This window comes from Rhipicephalus sanguineus, chromosome 4, assembly GCF_013339695.2.
Source record: "Rhipicephalus sanguineus isolate Rsan-2018 chromosome 4, BIME_Rsan_1.4, whole genome shotgun sequence".
Taxonomy (NCBI): domain Eukaryota; kingdom Metazoa; phylum Arthropoda; class Arachnida; order Ixodida; family Ixodidae; genus Rhipicephalus; species Rhipicephalus sanguineus.
The window spans coordinates 193116112-193129226 of NC_051179.1; the positions used below are offsets into that span (position 1 = coordinate 193116112).

Genomic DNA, 13115 nt, shown 5'->3' on the forward strand with positions numbered 1-13115 from the left:
TCCGTTAGCATAAAATTAGCTTTTTCGATGATGGTGTCAATGCTCTTTAATGGCAATATCTCACATAATTGGCGCTCTGCGATATGCCTTTTGATCGTGTACCTTCAAATACTAGTTATCAGTGGTTTAAATCGGGTAAGGACATTTTTATGAAATACGCGACTCACACGAGATATCTTTATCAAGAACTTCCCTTGAAAGAGACTGCAGGGGGGCGATCATGGCACCCTTCCCCCCTCTAACCCACACCTCTGATCAGTAAATGTTGAGGTGGCGCATAAATGCTTGCGCACTGAGATATGTGCGAATAGGCTTGAGTATAAACGCAAGCCGATGTAAGGCAGAGAGTAATCCTGAAGATGAGTGGATAGGACCATAGGTCGGCAATAAAAGGTGGAGCTCACTCAGACTCACTTAAGAAATATGTGTTTCACTTAGGGCTCACTCGGACTCAAACTCACCAATATTTTCCTGAACCGGACTCGCTCAGACTCAGACTCACTAAAATTTTCCTCTAATCGGACTCACTCGGACTCAAACTCACCAAAACATTACTCACCCGAACTCGCTCAGACTCATACTCACGACCTGATCTGTGTCTCAGTGAGTCGACTCATGAGTGAATTTTCCAACCTGTGATGGGAACATCAATCAAAACTGTCACTGATGCCGTTAATCGGGTTGGCAATCGCTGGGCGGATTCCAAGGGCTGGCGTCTCGGCCCTCCGAAAACGCACCACGAAAGCGCGGACAATTTAGAGTTTGTCCTTTTGGTGCGCCAGCGAACGCCTGTTGTGGTCCAAAGACCGAGTCAGAGCCAAGAGTCGATAACACAACCGAAAACAAAATATATTCTCAGTTAAGGCAATACACATATCACAACCACATGCACACTCAGCTGGTACCAGTTACAACTTCACAATATAACTCAGATGGTGTTAACACTACGGGAACTAAACAAACAGATCACACGCTACAAATGCAATCTCATGCATTACAGCTATTCAAGGACAGTTAAAGTCCTGAATATACAATGGCGTATCCAGTCCACAATCCTTGGACGATACTTGAATGCTTCTCTTCTAGGAAACACTTATGCCAGCTCCAGCGTTGATTGTTGTAGTTCAACCGTCGTCGTAACCTGTCACGGCTCACACGGCGTTGTCATCCAATTCTTCCAGATTGACGATCGACTGGCCGCACGCCATCATAAACACGTCTTCTTTGGCAGACGGTGCCGCACTCAGCATAACTTCACCATCTCCGGGCCGTCTAACTCACTCACTCCTTACTCCTGACAGACTGATCGTCGTCGCTCGCTTTTATCTCCTCTCCCCAGGGTTCTAGAAGCGTCGGGACAGTTCTCCGGCGTGTAGCACAGCCAAAGCTAGGGAAAGAGCGAGAGCTTTCTCGTAGGTTCGAATCGCGGTGGTGTCACTCGGCGATGCGTCACCCCTTCCCTCTAGAAACATCCAGGCTTTGCTGGGCGCTTCATCTGAGACTGCTAGTAGGCGAGGAGGATGCGGCGCGTCGGCGCCTTTTGATGCTTGTTTTTTTCGTCGTTCGCGCTTCTTGGGCGAGCGGCTCGCGCCGTTCTACCCTGCTGCCGTATGAAAGCGGCCGCGCGCGCGCTTTATCAAACGCTCATTTGTGACACTACCCCCCACTTCAAGAATATTATCACATAATATTCAAACAACACAAATGAGCGCACACATACACATTCAAAAATGTCCCACACACAGAGTCCATAACTCAGTGCACACATACGTCATATTCACAATAGAACTCTTAATACAATTCACAGGGCATTCCAGTGTCACGACATATGAAAGATAAACTCAAGTACATAAGTACAACATACCAACATACAGTTCGTGTAAACAATGCGAACACACAAAGCAAAGCTTCTTCATTTGCAACGCTTATACCGTTATATCAATAGCACTGTACACATAATGTTACGCAAACGACACTTGTGCTCACTAGCCATACACACTTGACACAGGGAATAATAACACTTCAAACACTTTCAAACTTAAAAACACTTCAAACAAATTCAATTCCAACACCCTATCTTGTGTGCATCATGTCGCACTTGCGCCCCTTCTTTCGGTGCTCGCTCGCTCTCTTTTTGTTTCTCTTCCTCTTCTTGCGAGCCGTTCCATTTGACAGTGCCGGAGGGGGCGTCTCTGCTGCCGTTGACACATTCGACACCGGCAAGGCGTGGTCGTGTTCCTTAGAACATTCTCGGTGCTTCGTCAACTTCTGCGCGTCTTGGTGTTTTGCCTGGACGACCGACCTTCTCATCTTTTTAGCCACAGATGATGGCGGCCGCTCAGTTGCAATGTCACCTGCTCGGCGCGTCTTCACAGTCGGTACAGCGACAGTTGGTGCCTCATTGTTGCCATTTTGTGACACCTCGGCTTCAATTGGAGCTCGGGCGACATCTTTCATGGGATTCTCTTCCGCGGTTCCTTTTTGTCGCGGTTCTCGAACTGACGAGGGCTCCATCGATCTTCGGGTCTTCTCCTAAGCGTTCAGGATCGTATGGCCCTTGCGCTCCGGCGATGTTTCCAATGATGAGGTCGAGCAGGGGGTTATCCATGCACAGGGCCGTAACTCTCCCGCTGAAGTAAGGGGTCTCAACCTCAATCTTGGCTTCAGGAAGCATTCGAATGGAACTATCAAGCAGGCAAACCGGGGTGGTAATGCCTGTGAATTCACTGTCTCGGACAAACTTTTCCGCATTATAACTGCGGTGCATCCACTATCTCTTAGTACCGTGACTTCCTTTCCACCAACCTTCCCCTTAAGTGTCGGCATTCCTTTCGATGTGTCTGTTGTCATCGCAGCAACAATGAAATGCATCTTCTTCCCGCTTTTCAGCTCGGCCAATTCATCATTGATCGCTTCCGTTTCCTCTTTTGGCAGGGCACACGCACAAGCTGCTTGGTGGGCTTTACTCGCATTGCTTCGACATGCATCTGCTTTTGTGCCCAGTTTGTTCACATTTAAAACACTTCATCACACTGGGGCGCGAAAAGTTGGTCCAACAACTACTAGCGCGATGACCCACTCGGTTACACAGAAAGCATCGCGGAACACTCTCCGGTGCATGCTTCTTTTCTTCAGGTGCCGATTTCTTTGACTCCTCGTGAACCTCTTTTTTTACTTTGGCCAAATTCGTGCAACCTTGCGCTTTCAAGAATTGATCGGCTAATTAAAGCATATCCTCGAGCGATTTAGCTCTCCTCTCTTTCAGATACAGCGACAGGCTCGGATGGCAACTGGTGAGAAATTGCTCTCTGATAAAAAGCTCTCTAAGCTCACCGTACTCCTGTGCCGTCTCTGAAAGTTCGATCCACCTGTCGAAATAATGGCTGAGTCGCACGGCATACTGCGTTGCCGTCTCGCCATCAGCTGGCTTTCCCGTACGGAACCGGTCTCGGAAGCCTTCCACGGTGAATCTAAATCGCTTCAGCAAAGCAGCTTTCACTTTCGTGTAATTAGCTGCATCGGTAGGTGTCAGCCTACTGTACACACTGAGCGCTTCGCCACTCAAACAAGTGCTCAAAGCAGTTGCCCATTGCTGCTCCGGCCAAATTTGGCTTCTAGCTATCGTCTCAAACCTGTGCAGGTATGCATCAAGGTCATCCTTCCCCTCATCAAACTCCACAAGCAGTTTACTTAAGTTCAATCGGAAGCTATGATCTTCACTTTCACTGCTCTCGACTCTAGCCTGGACGGGAGTTTCTGTGCGCTACTGCAAACGGAGCCGTTCGAGTTACAATTCGTGCTGCCGTTGCTTTTCTCTCTCAGCCATCTGCGCCTCTCTTTCTTCTTTCTCCCTCTCAGCCGCTAGCCTCTCTCTCTCCAGCTCTGCTTCTCTCTCTTTGATGGCCCTCTCAGCCGCCAACCTCTCCCTTTCTCTTTCTTCTTTTTCCTTTTGGCTGACCCACTTTCGTAGTTCGACCCCAGAAAGACCCATCTTCTCACCAAGGGCAACTAACTTCTCAAGATCCATGATGCCCGTCAACAAAACCTAGCCGCATGCACAAAATCTCTGCCTAACTTCGAGTTCCAAAACACTCTCTGCACACAGGTTAATGAGAACGCGGTGCAACACTAAAAAAATACTTGCAAGCACTATCAACGTCTCAAGGCTCTTTCTCCCTACTTTGGACACACTTTGCACCAAAGAGGTCCTGTCGTGGACGCCAGAATAATTGTCACTGATCCCGTTAATCGGGTTGACAATCGCCAGGCGGATTCCAAGGGCTGGCGTCTCGGCCCTCCGAAAACGCACCATGAAAGCACGGACAATTTAGAGTTTGTCCTTTTGGTGCACCAGCGAACGGCGGTTGTGGTCCAAAGACCGAGTCAGAGCCGAGAGTCGATAACACAAACGAAAACGAAACATATTCTCAGTTAAAGCAATACAAATATCACAAACACATGCACACTCGGCTGGTACCAGTTACGACTTCACAATATAACTCAGATGGTGTTAACACTACGGGAGCTAAACAAACAGATCACACGCTACAAATGCAATCTCATGCATTACAGCTATTCAAGGACAGTTGAAGTCCTGAATATACAATGGCGTATCCAGTCCACAATTCTTGGACGGTACTTGAATGCTTCCCTTCTAGGAAACACTCATGCCAGCTCCAGCGTTGATCGTTGTAGTTCAACCATCGTCGTAACCTGTCACGGCTCACACGGCGTCGTCATCCGATTCTTCCAGATCGACGATCGACTGGCCGCACACCATCATAAACACGTCTTCTTTGGCAGACGGAGCCGCACTCAGCATAACTTCACCATCTCCGGGCCAACTAACTCACTCACTCCTTACTCCTGACAGACTGATCGTCGTCGCTCGCTTTTATCTCCTCTCCCCAGGGTTCTAGAAGCGTCGGGAGCGTTCTCCGGCGTGTAGCACAGCCAAAGCTAGGGAAAGGGCGAGAGCTTTCTTGTAGGTTCGAATCGCGGTGGCGTCACTCGGCGATGCGTCACCCCTCTCCTCTAGAAACATCCAGGCTTTGCCGGGCACTTGATCTGAGACTGCTAGTAGGCGAGGAGGATGCGGCGCGTCGGCGCCTTTTGATGCTTGTTTTTTTTCGTCGTTCGCGCTTCTTGGGCGAGCGGCTCGCGCCGTTCTACCCTGCTGCCGTTTGAAAGCGGCCGCGCGCGCGCTTTATAGCGCGCTAGTTTGTGAGAAAGACAAAGGTTATGAGGTTTTAGTTTTGGTGTTAGAGGTCTGTAGTGTCGTGCCTTCGCAACAGATGGCACTGCCAATGTGAAGCAGAATAAAGGTTGCTATCGGCATGGAGCCGGCAGTGATGTAATGTGGCCACATTGGGCACAATGAATTGCCAGATTGCTTCCAGTTTTGGCCTTACAGTTATTCTTGTGCTCTCGCAGCCGGTTGTTAATGCAGCAACCAGTCTGCCCAACGTAGCGGCCACCGCATGACGTTGGTATCTCATAGATGACTTCAGTCTTGCAGGGCACTAACCACGTTGCATGTTGCTTCTTGCAAATAAAAGGATTTGGGCGAGGGGCATTCACTTTCTTGCACAATGATCTCAGTTTGATTGGCGATGAGAACACTGTCCTTACGCTGGCACGTCCAGCAACCTTCTTAATCTAGTGCAAAACACCATGCAGCCTAGTTTCGAACCGATATTGCGCAGATATCGCTATTGCTGCACCCAGGAAATCTACAAAGCATTCACAATTCATTCCATTGGGCCATAGTGTGTAAGCACACTGTCCACCGTACTAACCGACAAGGAGAATAATTATCTCCGCGCTTCAACTTTGCATTTCCATGTACTAGTCGAGATGCATGTGTAGGGATTCCCCTTTCCCCACCTCTTTGTTATTTTCCTTTCCAAAGAAGTGTATATATTCGTATTCAGGAAATAAACGCTCATGTTGTTAGCCAACACTCTGCAGTCGGCAAGCACTATCAAATCATGAATGGTAGTCTACCACTATCCCTTAAGAGGAAGGTATATAACAGCTGCATCTTACCGGTACTTACCTATGGAGCAGAAACCTGGAGACTTACAAAGAGAGTTTAACTTAAATTGAGGACGACGCAGCGAGCGATGGAAAGGAAAATGCTAGGTGTAACCTTAAGAGACAGGAAAAGAGCAGAGTGGGTCAGGGAACAAACGGGGGTTTAGGATATCATAGTTGAAATCAAGAAGAAGAAATGGATATGGGCCGGGCACGTAGCACGTCGGCAGGATAACCGGTGGTCATTAAGGGTAACTGACTGGATTCCAAGAGATGGCAAACGCGTGAGGGGGAGACAGAAAATTAGGTGGGTAGATGAGATTAAGAAGTTTGCAGGTATTACGTGGCAGCAGAAAGCACAGGACCGGGTTGATGGGAACATGGGAGAGGCCTTTGCCCTGCAGTGGGCGTAGACAGGCTGATGATGATGATGATGTTGTTGTTAGCCAGCGCAATGCCCTGTCTGTCTTTCTCGTACCATTTGCCTGCGCTGTTTCCTTTGACGATGTACTGGGTGTCACTATGGCAGCAAACTGCTATGTGAGAAAGAGAAGTGTACTGTGGAGATGATGGTGACGGCAATGAATGGCTCAGTAGCACAACATATATCTGTTATTTTAGGCAATATTTCATAAGTAATAATGTCTTATAGTTGAAAGCAGCCTTTAAAATAAATTTAAAGTACAAACTCGGTACTTCAGATACAAACACACCATTGCATTGCATGTGCTGTGGCATGCCCCTGGCGGCCATGGCTGTAAACTGCCCGAGAGCGAGGATACTAAACAGGCCTTTTACGGCAAACGCTGTTATGAGATCACAACAACAGCCAATTTTGGTGGTATAGTTGTCCACCACTTCCACCATTGTGGCCCGTAACAGCTATCACGCAAAATGACTAAAACCAGAGTCCTTCAATGCTTTTCTGGTCACGAAACTCCTCCGTAACGCTATGGGGAGAGCTTGCTATGTCGCCGCAGGTGCCGCGCGGCGGCGCCAGGAGCGCGCGGGGGGCATTGAGGAGACCTTCGCCGGCTTCGCTGCGTAGGGAGAGCCGGGAGAGCTGGGGGCCCAAGGAATCCGGCGGCATCGGCGTTCAGTTTTCCTCGTTGTTTCTTAATTTGTGTGACTGGCGGGTGCGAGAAATGTGTGCGAGGACACGGATGGTGTACGTGAGTGACAATGCCGAAGACTTGCTGTGTACCGGGTTGTCGTTCCGGCTACAGAGGTACGAGCGGAAAGTTTGCCGACGGACGGCGATGAGAGGGATGAATAGAAACGTGCAGTACCGCGACAGGAAGCTAGGAAGCTGGCAGATTTACCTTCGATTCTGAACACGTTAGTGTGTGCGAGAAACATTCTGACGCCACCGACGTTATTCCAACGGACGACTTCATAGTGAATGGAAAAAATGAGCCTTTGCAACGCGAGAAGGCAAAGTTGCGGGCCGGAGCTGTTTCTTTCGCAGCGTGCAATGCTAGTTTAGAATAACAGAGAGCTGAGCTATAGTTGGTAAGTATTCATTCTAAAAAGACACAGCGTGCAAGCACGGACACAAGAAAGAAGTCACGACACCACATACGCCGCTTGTGGTGGCGTTTGTGGTGTCGTGACTTCTTTCTTGTGTCGGTGTTTGCATGCCCTGTCTTTTTAGAATAGTTTTTTTTAGTTCTTTCCAGCTTAATAATTGCTTTGCATTATTTCCTTGTTTGCCGTTGTTAAAAAAGGCGTTTGTTCTATTTTTATTGACTGAATGGCAACTAAGCTAATTTTTTTTTTAATTTTTATTTTGTATTTCAGAGTTTTCCTTATTTTTTGCATTAGCTTGCTCCCTTCATGTACTGGCCGTGCAGAGAGTTTCGATACGCTAGGAAACTGTCCCTCGTAGCTTTCTGTTTTCTGAGGTATTTTTCCAATAAAAGTCTTTCTATCTTTCTCTTTCAATCATAGCATTCTTGCTTTATTTACTGTAAATTAGTGGCTCGACAGTGGGATGTTCTGAAACATGTGCATTGAAATAAGCAATTATAGTGAAGTATGGACGCAAAGGGCGTTAGTGTTTCCTCAGTTTGAGACGTTTTTGGGTATTTTGCACCCTGTTACGTTTTCCACGTTCTGAATAATTCGAAAGCGCATCAGAGCTCTGCTTGTGAACACATGTGCTTATTTTCTCTTGATTAGCGAAACGCGGTTTCGTTTCAGTCAATCAAGTCTCCCCTGTGCAGTCTTCATTAAGAAAATCGTTGCGTCACATTGTGCAGACGTAGTCCATCTAAGCAGTCAAAATTACGCACGTTGTCATTTATGAAGGTAACACGAGCGCGAAGATTGGAGATACCCGAGTGCCTTTGCGACGCTGCACAATGTAAAGCTCGAGGCACTTTCACTCATGCAATGTCCACGTAACATGAAATTGTCAAAGTTACTCGTAGAAAATGGACAAAACATGGTTACAAACTCGGAGTTAAGGCTACGTTAGGTCGTAGAGATCAGCTGTTCACGCGGCACACGGACATACCTTGCGAAAGCTTCGTCACTCCCTATTTCAAGTGTTGCCGAAGCTCTGTGAGGTAGGCTGCAGCGGAGTGAAGTTAGCTTTTATGAAGTGTTAACACAGGAATGTAGAGCTTTTCTTTTTTGTAATGCGGCCGTGTTAAACTCCCGCGGCGTAGACAGCCTGATTGCAAATAGCGCTATCGGCGCTGGCTCAACTCCCGCTACGAGACTTCAGTTGGCGAGTCGGTGGGGTTTGTGCAGTGTGACAAGTCTAGGTAAATATCCCGTGCTCCACTGCCTGAGGTAAGGAACCTCGCTGGAACAACATATACAGCTAATATTGCTGCGTCGGCACGACTGTATCCATCGCAGCCTTGATATTAAAAAAAAAAAAAACGCGAAAGTAAGTTTTTTACACGCCTATAGGACTAACACATTGTATGTCAGGTGAAGTATGAGTGGTAGTTGAAATATTGCGGTTTGGTGCAGGTTAAACCATTGCCTCGAATCGGCACAGCATTCAGCCGAGCGCAGCGCGCGCGCACGAATGCCCCCGCATTGACCGCGGCGACCCTAGCGGCCGCCTCTGTCCCTGTATGAAACTGCGGGCGGAGTTTCGTGACCAGAAAAGCATTGAAGGACTCTGCTAAAACTAAATCAGAAAAAAATATCCAGGATCAGATGAGATTTGAACCCGGGCCCTCTGTGTCGCAGCCGGGTATTCTATGACAGATCCACGCCGGCGCTTGAAACTCAGTTGCATAAAGACCCTGCATCATGTTGGGCAAGCAATCATGATAACAGAGATGTAATATAGCTTGGTAGAGGAGTAAAATAACAACCAGGCCTCACACAATGCGAACTGCATCACGAGTGGGTTGTTTAATGCTTCCTCCCATCACAAAGGGCTCAGCCATAATTCTTCGTCAGCCACAGCATCAACAAAATGCACATAAGGCCTTACAGACATGTAATAGGTTCTGCGCATCTCTGCAGAATGACAAATAATGGAATAGTGGATGCTTCCATGCTTCAGAAAAATTATGATGACTTATGGCATAGTGAATACCTTGCACATGTACTTATATCAGTTGCCCCCAGAGAGTTTACAAGAGGCTCTAGAAAGGCCGCTCTTCCAGCTTTCGCTGTGACTGTGCTGCGTGTTCCACGCAGGCCTGGCGCTTTTTTAACACGAAAGTGTTTTATGCCGGGGTCCACCAAGACTTCAGTGACGTATTTCCGTCACGGAAATGACGTCGAAAAAATTTACACGATCAGATGGCAAAGAAAAAAAGTTCTGTCAACGGGCATCGGACCCACGACCGCTCGGTCCGCAACAACAGGTGTCAGGCACGCTATCCACTGCGCCACAGTCACATACTCTAGAGGCTTTACAAACGTGCCTTTTATATCTACCGCTCTCCCGTTCAGCGGGGTGGTCTTGCCCTCTGGGAGCGGTAAAGTAAAGTAATTTGTGATTACTGTGGCCTCTGCGATTAGCACCTGCAACGCGTTACACGTCCGTCTCATTCGCCGCGTTTTCAATAGAAGTTCAATTTTGTCAATGCCTTAACACACCGCGAGGTGGCGAACTTAGCCCAAGCGTCGTAAGAGCGTCGGCTTCACTCATAGCATCACGCTAATCCAAACCAAACATAGCACTGCGACGCGCGCCTGCCTCACCTGGCTCTAACACCGCGTTCCCCGCTCACGCGCTCGCCCCGAGAAAAAAAATTACACCATTTCCTGCTAAAGGGGACCATGAGGCGATGCCAAGCCAAAGCACTTGCACGATCGCGTTTCGTTGGCGTTCGCTGGGCATGCTACCGACCTCGCATCATGGAACACGAAGAGGAACACTACGCGCGTCGTGTCTTCCCTCTAGCCTGGCCGTTAATTCTCACAGGGCATGCGGGGAACGCGGTCGACAGGCGTGCGCGAGAGAGGCAGCGTAGGAGAAGAGAGAGGGGGAGAGGACACGCATGCGCTGGCCCTCATCGCGGCGCTGCGCAGGAGAGAATTTCGGCATGTTGAACCCGCATTTCAGAGGAGCCAACCAAGGCAAGCACTGGACTGAATGCGCGCAGCGCTCTACCAGTTGAAGAAGAGGAGACTAGAGGAGGAGAGTAGCGTATGCGCCGTGAGAGCAGAAGCGAGAACGCAGGAGAAGCGCAAGCAGGTGCTGGTAGAGAAGTGGGGAGAGTATCGCACAGCTGTTGGAGAGAGGGAAGGAGGAGAGTTGCGCATGCGTAGAGTGAGTGCGCACTACTACGCCGCGTGCGGATTACCACGCCGCGTGACATACCCCCGAGCAAGAGATACTTCGTTTCTAAGATCGCTGCTGGGCTACCGGGGCAGCGGGACGTGCTTTGCGTTTCCCTCTAGTCCGGCCATGGTGTTCAATCACATTTTAACATGCCGCGAGATGGCGACCAAGTTGTGCGTCCAATATGCAACGCTCTTCTGGCTATCACACCTCGTTCTCTGATTACGCTTTCACCATTAACTACTACGGCTACCACAGGTGTTTGTTTAATCATTTAACATAGACGCTAGTTGTCGGGATGGAGATGTACCACCAATCATCAAAGTGGGTGCATCCACGTTAAACGGTGCTATAGCTGCCAGATATCAATATACATTGTGCAAACTCTGTTATATCAGTGTACAGTAAACATTCAGTTACTTCTGTAAGGGCACGCTTTACTTTCGTGTTATTCCGATTCCTATGACGGAGAGATCAACCATCTTTTTTTTTCTAGCTTAGCACATTTTAATACATTGCAATATTCCCAATAAGAAAAGTGATAGTTTAAAGATACTTTTGACTCAGCTTTCAATATTACTTCATTTATTTTTGAGCCACTGCTGCCAAAGCTGCACACTTCAGGGAGGTGAGTTGGGCAAATGCACATGCCGGCAAGTGTGTTCTGCAGCAAGTGTCGCTAAGCGTTCCTGTGTGACAGCATGTGAATAACACAAGTGACAAAGTGCACTTAAGTAACGCATGAGATAGGGTTGTCACTGTTTTTGTGAACAAACTTTTCAAACAGAACTTTTGTGAATACAGCAAATTAAAAGTGCTCCAACTACAGTCAAGCATTGATTTAATGAAAACCTCTGTATAAAAAAATTTTTATTTCTCAATTTTTATGGCAGTGAAAAGCATGTTTTTTTTTCTATACTTTGCAAAGTAATTTTGTTGCATGGTCTCGATATAACGAAGCTTTTTGCTATTACAAGCAAGCACTCAGGGCCTTTGGGACTGGTAACATTAGGAAAAATTCAAAGAAAGTTGACCAAGGCAGTGTTCGCCTGTACCTGTCCTTTTGTATGAAATGTTCAAGTAGCAGAACCACCATCGTGCGCACTTTCTGCATTCAAATCGCACACACAAGAAACACTGTTGTGGCCATGGGGTGCAAGGCTGCCCACACGGAGATGCCAAATTGTGGTCTCTTAAGTCTTTGAGAAGGTTGTTCATGGCAACCCGACAGGACTTGATAGCATTGGCTCGAAGTAGAAATAGCAAATCTCGGAAAACAAATTGTTTTCTAAAAGTGCTCCAACTGCTGTCTAGAGCTTGATAAGCAAATGTCAACTACGTTTTATTTTAAATGGCGCTTTCCCAGGTAGCTACTAACTAATGAAATATTGGCACCATGTCGCCTCGGAAGCCGTTGTGTTCTTTTTTACTACTGAAATACGAAAACCTCAGCTGAAGAAAATAGGCTATACTATAACGAATTGTTTTACTGCAGCTATGGCATCTTTATATCGAGCTGTGACTACATTACAAGCAACAGTTTGGTTGAAAAGACGTTGGTGGAACCGCCAGTCATATCAGTCCCTTAGAATAACAGAGAGCTGAGCTAGTTGGTACGTATTCATTCTAAAAAGAGACAGGGCGTGCAAACACGGACACATGGTGTCCTGATCTCTTTCTTGTGTCCGTGTTTGCACGCCCTGTCTCTTTTTAGAATGTATATCAGTCCCCTGTGTTTTCTCACTCACCCAAGCTACGTGCCATGGGCAGGTGAAAATCTATAGGCAGCACCGCTGTGATCTCTAGTGATCCACATATTTAAAGTCGGATAATAAACAACACACTTGGCACTTCTTAAATTGGTCTGCTAATGATCCAAAGGATTTGCACCACCGGTTCAGTACGTTTGTACAGATGTGGCAATACCGTTTCAGGGTTCCATTAATAACAGCAATATGCCATTGTGCAGTCATACGCTGGAGATGAATGTATAAACTGTCAAATGTGCAGTGGCAGGCCCCCGTGCCAAAGCGGCCACTGCATGTCCACAGCTAATGTTACTTGGCAATCAGATTGCCATGTGCGCATTGTTTTACTTTTGGTCAGTGGCCACTTTTGCTGAAGTATCCCTCTTACTGTCTCACTGCTGTTGTACTTGGTGCACATTTGTGAACATCGTCATTACTTTCATAGTAGTGAGGTGGGCCATATTGCATGGATACAACCTGAACTGACATGAGAACTGCTGACTGCCCAAAAATGCACAGTGTTGCATATCCTGCTTTAGGCAATGGGTTTTGATTTTGTGTTCACCTAC

At 47.6% G+C, this 13115-nt stretch overlaps 1 protein-coding gene across 1 annotated transcript in view; it reads left to right on the forward strand.

Annotated features, from left to right (window-relative positions):
• Positions 1 to 13115, forward strand: part of LOC119390989 (pre-mRNA 3' end processing protein WDR33-like) — a 277891-nt gene that overhangs the window by 131723 nt on the left and 133053 nt on the right.